This window comes from Apium graveolens, chromosome 11 (genome assembly GCF_009905375.1).
Source record: "Apium graveolens cultivar Ventura chromosome 11, ASM990537v1, whole genome shotgun sequence".
NCBI classification, from domain to species: Eukaryota; Viridiplantae; Streptophyta; class Magnoliopsida; order Apiales; family Apiaceae; genus Apium; species Apium graveolens.
This window is the reverse complement of record NC_133657.1, coordinates 116,214,013-116,224,255: the sequence shown is the minus strand read 5'-3', so window position 1 is coordinate 116,224,255 and position 10,243 is coordinate 116,214,013. Positions and strand designations below refer to the sequence as shown.

Genomic DNA, 10,243 nt, shown 5'->3' with positions numbered 1-10,243 from the left:
CCTTAACTATATATCACATTCATTTTAATGTCCTTCATTTTACAGTCGCTTGGTATCATCCTTGTCACTTCCTCCTGATGGTTGGTTTTGTCATTGTTTAAAACAGGGAGAATTGCAGAGGCAAGTTTCAGATGGTTCATGGACTCCACAAGGCCATGATGACATATTATCGCGTGCACTTGGTCGTAAAGAACATGGAGGACGTGTTAGAGGGGTTGGAGGAGGAGCCAAAATTAAAGAAGTATTTGGATCAGGGAAGTCCAAACAGAGTGGGGTCCTATCGGTGGATGAGTTGGCTACAATCACACAAGAAATCACCAAAAAAGTTTAAAAGGAGTGTGATGAAAAGATGAATGAAATGATGAATTTGAAACTTCAAGGAATCTTTAATCATTTGAAGCAGGTGGGTTTGTCCATCCCGGAGGATAATGTTTTCAATGATATTGGTATTCCTAAAATTGAAACTGTTCGAAGCAGTTGCCAGTCGGTGAATCGACAAGATCATATCTCAAATATCAAGGTACTTTTGCATAAATATTTAGCTCATGGCCTTTAATTTATTTCTTATTTAAATAATAGCTACCTGTTTAGATTATAGACTATATAATGTACTAATATTTTTATTTTTGTATACTGCAGACACCAACCCTTTGTCATCTTTGGGTGATACATGTGGAAAAAGGAAGAGTTGTTGTGGCTAGGGGGACTATTTTTCCCTCAAATAGTCAGGGGAAAATAGGATTTATAATAACCCGGTTGTGCCTACCAATGTCAGAGTATCTGTTGATGATGTTGTACCGGAATTTCAACTTATTCCCCTTCCAGTGCCATGTAACGAACTTGAAACTATAGGAAATGCAGCGGGTAGTTTCGTTCAATGGCCAAAGGACCTTGTGACTTTAGGGCAGGTATATATCATGTTATGGTATTTCTCTCATTCCATTACAATATATCATGTTTATGATGACTTTGTTTCATTAGGATCCAATATCAATGGATAAGGAAAAAGGCCATGACATTAGCCCAAAAAAAGTTGTTATGATGCCTAAGAAAGTTGAAAGTAAAGGTTCGGTAACTCCTGTCAAGAAAAGCCCTGATGATGACACAAACTCAACTGAGCATTGTCGATCTTTACTTTTTTTGCTTAAAAAATTGTCCACTAATAAAAAAGGTTCGGTCTTTAAGTATGAAGAAAATGGAGAAGATCCAATATACGTTGCACATGAAGATGTTGATCAGTTTTTGAAAATGAGCTGGTTAAACATACCTATTCTAGAAATTTTTTTGAAGTAAGACTAGTCTTTACTTCCTAATTTACCTTAGAATCATTATCCAATATATATATTGATTGTGATAAATAACATTGCATGTAGGTACATTGGGAAGCTTTGCAACGAATTGAATAATGATAAATTTGGATTCATGTTGCCATCCAGATTAGCAATACCGCATATCCGTATTCAGGATGCAGCCGAGTACATGGAAAAAAAATTGGTTGCGAATAAAGAGAAGCAGTTTATATTAGCACCTTATATCCAAGAGTGGGGATAAAACCAATTTTATGTTCAGTATTTTTATTAAAATATAATATAATTGTGATATATATATATATGTCTATTGGTGTAGTGACCACTGGATGTTGCTCCTATTTTGTCTCCATGAAAGTGTTATCTATGTGTTTGATTCTTTGAAGAAGGAACGGAAAATACGGTTGACAACACCTGCACGAACGTAAGTTAAATTTCAATTTAAATTTCAAATAGTCTACAATATATATATATATATATCCTTATTTCTAAGATTTTTGAATTATGTACTGACATATTCCTATTACGACCTGCACGAACGTAAGTTAAATTTCAATTTAAATTTCAAATAGTCTACAATATATATATATCCTTATTTCTAAGATTTTTGAATTATGTACTGACATATTCCTATTACGCAGGGCATTTAAGTTGTATGTACCAGGAGGCGGAAAGAGGAATAACAGAAAAGAATTTCTTTGGATTCATACGGAGGTTGAGGTATAACTTATTTAATTCATATTTTAATTTTGTTGTTGTTATATTTATTTATATATAATCAAACTTAGTGTTTTATGTATAGTGTCCTCAACAAGAAGGAGGCAGAGAGTGTGGTTTTTTTGTTATGAAGTACATGCATGACATAGTCATGCTTTGTCAAAAAGATCTTAACACGAACTGGAAAGTGGTAAGACAAAAAATATTTGATATTGTTTTACAAACATCTAAACTCAAGATTTGTCTAAATATTTTATCATTTCCATTTGAAAGGGTCTTGGTTCAAGAAGATATACTAAGAAGGAAATCAATGAGATTCGAGAGCTTTGGGCAAAAAAATTTATTGTCGAATGTCTATAATCAGGTACGATAATAACTTTATACAAATCTAGAAAAATGAGACATATAATCTTATATATGTTGCTAATTATGTACCAAAATATTACTAACTAATATTGTATATGTGTGACTATATTATGTAAGTGCCGGACTTTGCTGAGATTCTTGAGTGTTGGACCTCCCAAGCTAAATGATGATTTGCTGGATTTTTCAACATCGATATTGCTAATTTGATGATGCCAAACGAACATTAATATTTTTTGGGAACACATTGTCATTTATTACTTTATCAAAAATATTTTGATTGTATTTAAAATTCAATGTATTGTATGAAAAGATAGCTTGAGACCTACTTTAATTTCAATTTGATTCCTAGTTAATTTGATTATTCAGTTATATTTGGGGGAATGTTGGTATTTGTAAAAAGCAGGTCCAGGATATCAATAAAAATGAAAAGAATATTTATTTTTTTACAGTACTTTAGGCGTCGGTTTTATTGAACAACCGACGCCTAAAACATACACATATAGCGTTGGCTTTTTCAACGACCGACGCCTTTAATATTAACTTTCAGCGTCGGTTTTTTGATAAACCGACGCATCTAATTACAAATTCCAGCGTCGGCACTTTATTGGATCGACGCAATTGTGCAAGCAAGAGCGTTGGTTAATGGAAATTTTGAGTCGGTCATCTAACCGACGCTAAAAACTTTTAGTGTCGCCTAATTACCCGACGCAAAAAGAATATACCTTTAGCGTCCCCTGCATATACCACGCTGAAAAACCGACGCTAAAGGCCTATTTTGACCGTGGCTAAAAGTCATTTTTGTACTAGTGGTTGTTACTAACAAGAAGAGCAACAAAGTGGTTCTCACTGGAGTGAGAAAAGGCAATGTGTACCTAGCTAATTTTAACTCATCAAATGCAGAATCTGTAACTTATCTTCTCTGTAAAGCAAGTCATGATGAAAGTTGGCTATGCCACAAGAAGTTGTCCCATCTAAACTTCAAGACCATGAATGAGCTAGTCAAGAAAGATTTGGTTAGAGGTATTCCTCAAGTGGAGTTTCCAAAGGATGAATTGTGTGATGCCTTCCCGAAAGGAAAGCAGATTAAAGCATCATTCAAAAAGAAGCTTGAATCATCTATTGAAGAACCTTTACAATTACTTCATATGGACTTGTTTGGACCAGTAAATGTGTTGTCTATCTCAAAGAAGAAATATTGCCTAGTAATTGTGGATGATTTTCAAAGTTCTCTTGGACATATTTTCTAATGTCCAAAGATGAGGCTAGTGAAATCATCATCAATCACATAAGGCAAGTTAAAAATCATCCTGACTTCAAGGTTAGAAGAATCGGGAGTGATAATGGAACTGAGTTCAAAAATTCTGTGATGGAAGTGTTTTGTGAAGAATTTAGAATCATGCAAGAGTTTTCGGTAGCAAGAACTCCACAACAAAATGGTATGCTGGAAAGGAAGAATAGATCATTCATTGAAGCTATAAGAACCATGCTTGAAGAATCAAGGCTGGCAACTTACTTTTGGGCAGAAGCTGTGAATACAACATGTTATACTCAGAATATCTCCTTGATCAATCAAGCAAAAGGCATGACTCCATATCAGATATTCAAGAATAGGAAGCCAATTCTAAACTTTCTTCATGTCTTTAGCTGTAAATGTTATATCTTAAGGAATCAAACTGATCAACATGGAAAGTTTGATGCCAAAGCAGATGAAGGATTTTTTGTTGGAAAAGCATATAGAATCTACAATCTAATAACCAACATTGTTATGGAATCTGTACATGGTGTGTTTGATGATAAAAAGATTGAAGGACTGGAAGATGGAGATTTCCATGAGAGCCTCAAATTTGACAATGTTGAGATGATTAATGATGACAGTGATGATGATAGTGATCAAGAAACAATGGCTAAGAATAATGCAGAAAAGACTATCTCTAATGATGCACAAAATTCATCATCAGTCGAGTTACATAATGTATCATCCATCGATAGACAATCAGCTACATCCGTCGAGATACAAAGTGCATCATCCGTTGGCACAATGAGAGAAGCTGAGAGTCAAAATAGATCACTTACAGAAAGAACTCCTTCTTCAAATCAAAGATTCACAAACTCAGGGGGAGTTTCTTCTAATCAAAACTCAGTCACACATCAAGACAATGATGAGACCTCTTCATCGAGAACTAATCTACCACAACAGAGAAAATGGACTAGATATCACTCTTTTGAGCTCATTATTGGTGATGCATCTTCTAGAGTTCAAACAAGAAAAGTAACTCAAGAAGAATGTCTATTTAGTAACTTTCTCTCAAAGGAAGAACCAAAGAAGGTAGAAGAAGCTCTGTTGGATCCTGATTGGGTTTTAGCTATGCAGGAGGAGCTAAACCAATTTGAAAGGAATAAGGTATGGAAACGGGTACCCAAGCCTAAAGGAAAGAATCCAATTGACACCAAGTGGGTATTCAGAAACAAGATGGATGAAAATGGCATAGTTGTCAGGAACAAAGCTAGATTGGTTGCTAAGGGCTACTGTCAACAAGAAGGAACAGATTTTGATGAAACTTTTGCTCCTGTTGCAAGACTTGAAGCCACCAGAATTTTCTTAGCCTATGCAGCCCATGCCAATTTCAAAGTCTATCAAATGGATGTCAAAATTGCCTTTCAAAATGGAGATTTGGAGGAGGAAGTTTATGTCAGTCAGCCACCTGGTTTTGAAGATCCAAATTTTCCAGAATATGTCTACTATCTTTTGAAAGCACTTTATTAATTGAAGCAAGCACCTAGAGCCGGGTATGATACTTTGTCAAAGTTTCTCTTAGAAAATCACTTCACAAGAGGTAATGTTGACAAAACTTTATTCTTTTGAAATGTTAATGACTCTAGTATACTTGTTCAAATTTATGTAGATGATATTATATTTGGCTCTATAGATGAAAAACTTTACAAAAAGTTTTCAAAATTGATGCAAAGTAAGTATGAAATGAGCATGATGGGAGAACAAACTTACTTTCTTGGTTTACAAGTTAAGCAAGTTAGTGATGGAATATTCATTAGTCAAACCAAATATATTTATGATCTTTTAAAGAAGTTTGATCTAATGGATTGCACATCTGCAAAAACTCCCATGGCCACTGCAACTAAACTTGAATTAAAAAAAGTCTTTGGATATTTCAAGCTATAGGGGCATGGTTGGCTCACTTTTATATTTAACAGCTAGTAGGCCAGATATAATATTTGCTACTTGTCTTTGTGCTAGATTTCGGGCTGATCCTAGAGAATCTCATTTAATAGCTATAAAGAGAATTTTTAGATATCTCAAGGGAACACCAAAACTTGGCATTTGGTATCCTAAAGATTCTGGTTTTGATCTAACTGGTTATTCTGATGCAGACTATGCAGGGTGCAAGATTGATAGAAAAAGCACTACATGAATTTGTCAATTTCTAGGAAATAAGCTAGTATCATGGTTCAGTAAGAAGCAAAATTCAATCTCTACTTCTACAGCTGAGGCTGAATATATTACTACTGGTAGTTGTTGTGCACAAATTCTATGGATGAAAAACCAATTATTGGACTATGGTCTGCAAGTGGACAAAATTCCTATTTTCTGTGATAACACCAGTACAATTGTCGTTACTGAAAATCCAGTACAACATTCAAGAACAAAGCACAAAGACATCAAATACCACTTCATTAGGGAACATGTGATGAATGGTACTGTGGAACTTCATTTTGTTCCAAGTGAGAAGCAGCTTGCAGATATCTTTACCAAGCAACTTGATGAATCCATCTTTACTAGGTTGGTAAGTGAGTTAGGTTTGCTTAATTATTCTTAAATTATTTGTGATAATTTTGCAAGTTGAATGCAGCCAGAAACTTAATTGATTTTTCTATTTTGGATGAAAATTTGGCTAAGTCAAATTTTACATCTCGACGGATGTTCCTTATCCATCGAATTCGATAATCCATCGAAATAGAATAGCTTGGTAAAAATTAATTACTTTCCTGGATTATTTTAAACTCGCCAGATAATTGCTTTATTCTCATTCGTCGAATTGTCTACATTTTAGCCGTAAAAGTATTGAACATTATCCATCGGATATAATTACAGTCTATAAGTATATCACGATGGATAATTGACAGAATTTTGACAGTTTATTTTTACTTTTAAATGGCTATTTTGGGCAATTTTCTTTGGGTATTTAATTTTTACCTTTAATTTTTATCCCATTTTATCTGAGAATACATAAAAGCCTTATTTCAAGTTCATTTTAGCTTTTATCTTTCTCTATTACAATTAACTTCTCTCTTCTTCCTCAAGGCAAAACCCCTTTCTTTCTGCAATTTCCTTGCTTTAACAATGGCACCAGTAGTCAAGATCATGTCTCAGTCAGGATTCATTTATGAGAAGAACAATTTTATAGCTCTTTTGAACAAAGAAATTCCAGCCTCTGAGGATTATCATAAAATGATTGATTTTGTGAACGGATGCAAGCTCGGTTATGCCATGCTGGAATCACCCACAATCTACTATGAAGTTGTGGAGGAAATATGGACTACTGTTGTGTATCAAGCAACTGACAAAACCATAACTTTCACCATTAAAGCTAAGAAACTCTACATTAATAGTGACTTTATTCAAGCATGCATTAAAATTCCTGAAAACACTACTACTAAACCACACACAGATGTTGATTTAGTTAAATTTCTTACTTCTATTGGCTATGCTTTTCCTACCACTAAATTAAGTAAGATTAGAAGGTTAGGTCTTAGGAAAGGGTGGAGTTTTCTGTGTGATTTAGTTACCAAGGTGTTTTCTGGTAAAATAAGCAACTTTGATTCTGTTAATACTGCTATGCTTAACATGTTCTTCATGCTAGTTACTGATAATTACTATAATTTTAGTGATGCTATCATGTTTGAGTTAGGTTACAAGTTAGGGGAGATTAAAAAGAAATCTAGAATTGTCTATTATGCTCGATTTCTTGTGATTATTGCTAACCATCTTTGTGAGGATCTTATGATTGAGAACCCAACCAACAAGCTGGATTGTTGGGTTTAAGAAAGAAGAGTAATTACAGATTTGAACAGAGTCAATCACCACAAAGAGGTGCCCATTATCTATTTGCCTATCATGGAGGGCCCTCAGGTAAGTGAGGTAAGCTCTAATGTCTCTACTATCACTGCCTCTCAAGTTTCTTTGTCATTGAGTTTGGTTATGGAAACTGTATCTGTGACCCAACAGATGCCTACCCAAGCCACAAAACCTAAAATTTCAAGATCCAAATCAAAGAAACCACACTCTGGTGTCTCTCAAAAGATGCCAGATTCAAAATCTACCAAAACCAAATAGGGGAGTGTGAAGGGTGGTGAGATTGGTGAGGGACAGGGTGAACATAAAAGAAACCCTAAGGATAAGGATGGTGAGGTGAATGTACCCAAACCTACCCAAACCTAGCCACACCACAGTATCCCAACAGACTGTGGTGCTTAATAAGGAAATTAGCACATCTCTAGTTTCATCCTCTCAAAAGGATGCTACTATTGAAACAAGCTCCTAACCAGGAGCACAGGCCAAGAGGGTTAGGGACACAGATTCACCCCAAACTTATAGAAGAAGTAAGAAATCTAGAAAACTTGGGGATGCACAGGGATCATACATAGTGCAATCTGCAGCTAAAGACTCAGTCACTGCACCTTCTCAAATTCAGCTTGATGTGGCTCCAATAAATGTGGAGTCACAGCCAAAATCTTTAACAATAGAAGCACCAAACACACAAAGCTCTTGTAATAACCCCAATTTTTGGAATTTTTGAAACCCTTATGAATAGTGTTTTGCTGATTATGCTGAATAAGAAAATTTTTCATGCCACACTATGTAGGGGTTCTTTTATTGATCTTCTGGGATATTATTAGTACTCTATGTGGTATATAAGTGTATGTAAAGATCGTCAGAATTCAAATCTGAACACTTTGATTTTTTCCCGAAAATCCACCAGATACCGAAAGAATTGAGTATAAGGTAACAGGATAAAAAAGGATTTAAATTCAAGGATTATAAGAGAGGATCATAAAAGGAATATAATGTATTGAGAAAGATTAAGGAAACCCAAGTAATAAGATCCCGGGTATGATCCCTCAAACGATAAACGAAAACGAAAGTTAAGCGAACTGCATAACAGATCAGCGGTCATTAGCCAAGTAATTAGGAGTTAATCAAGGGGTTAGTGGATGATTATGTCATCAAACCAACAAGATGACATATGAAAGGTGACATAAGCATGACATAAGGGAAGGAGGTGTGGTTGATTAATAACCACCCAATTTTTCATGGGTAAAAAGGTAATTAATCAAAAACAAAAGCTAGCAACCAAGCAAACAAATCAAAAAACACAAAACACTCCATTTTCTTCATCAAGCTCTCGGCTTTCCTTCATTTTCAAGGATAAGAAAATCCAAATTCAAGCTCCAAGCATTGTTAAATCGTGAGGTAATTATCCAAGGTTCCTTGTACTTAGATATAGTTATCCTATGAATCTAAGCTCCAAATTCCTACACAATCTCTTCCTAAAAATCATGGAAGAAGATGGTGAATAGTGTTTTTCAAGAACTAAAATTTTTGTTCTTGAGTTTTTGTTTAGATTAAGCTTGGATAGGACTTTTAAGGGTGATTCCAAGCTAATTACTTGATTCTCCACTCTCCAAGGAAGGTATAACCCCTCCAAACCCTAAATTTACTTGAGTATTAGGTTTAGTTTTGTTGTTATAGTTCATGAGAGGCTTGTTCGTTGTGAATGTAGAGGATAGTTGGTGTTGTGATGTTTTGGAGTTGAAATTCTTGGAGTATTGATTAATGAACTTAAGTATAGTTTAAATTCATGTTTGAGAATAGTATAAATTGATAATTTTGAGTTTTTGGGGCTGTTATGATGAAGTATGGATGGAGTTTGGTTGGGATGTTGATTGTGAGTTGATTGTGAGATGATTTGGAGTGGTTTAAATTTGGGTAATCGCGTAAACATAGCCGTCGTAATGTCCGATTTACTTTAGGCTGTTTTTGTTCTTAACATTAGGACCCGTGACCTCACTGCTAGGTTTTGACCATTGCCATGATTAGATAGTTCATGTTACGAGCTTCGTTTTGATATGTAGTTCGTTTGATTCCGATGTACGGTTTAGGAGAAACGACCGTTTTAAGTAACGACGTTTCACGAACGAATCATTACCCCTCGCCTTACTTTGAAACATAGGTTAAAGACCTAAAAGGACTAATTGGGGTATGAAACATTTATGTAAAGTGGATTAGGCAGTTGGTAAGGTACTCGCGAAAGAATCGCCTTAAAACCCTTAATGGTTAATTTATTAAAAATGGTGGAGCCGAGGGTACTCGAGCGACTTAAGTGAATCATTAAGCGCGAAAGCGAACGTTAGGACTCTAAATGGTTAAAGTCTAGTTTCTTAAGCGACCGAGGTTTAATTCCGACTTATGTTGTTGTTCATAGGTTATCGGACCCACTCTAAGCTTAAGTCTATCCGGGAGCACTCAGGCAAGTTTTCTATCCGTTATATTGTTGTTGTGATGTATACATATGTATATGCATTATCTTGTGATAGATGCATGATGGTTAATTAGCAAATTCTTGCGATATATTGTAGCATGTGATATGGTATATATGCATGCCTGTTTCGTAATCTTGATACATATATCTGTTGATTCAGTTGATAATACATATGCTAGAGATAAGCGGTATTTGCATATACCCTTAGTATAGGGGACCCAAAGGTGAACATTTTTCTAAAACCGGGAGTCTAAGCTCCCGAGTATATTATATATATTTATGTATATATATATATAT

The 10,243-nt window shown here is 35.0% G+C and overlaps 1 long non-coding RNA gene across 1 annotated transcript; it reads left to right on the top strand.

Annotated features, from left to right (window-relative positions):
• Nucleotides 1-1,491: 1,491 nt before the first annotated feature.
• Nucleotides 1,492-2,021, top strand: LOC141696983 (uncharacterized). Its single transcript, XR_012564563.1, has 3 exons — nt 1,492-1,541; nt 1,627-1,731; nt 1,949-2,021. It is a non-coding gene; the product is annotated as an uncharacterized LOC141696983 (long non-coding RNA).
• The last annotated feature ends 8,222 nt before the right edge of the window (nt 2,022-10,243 follow it).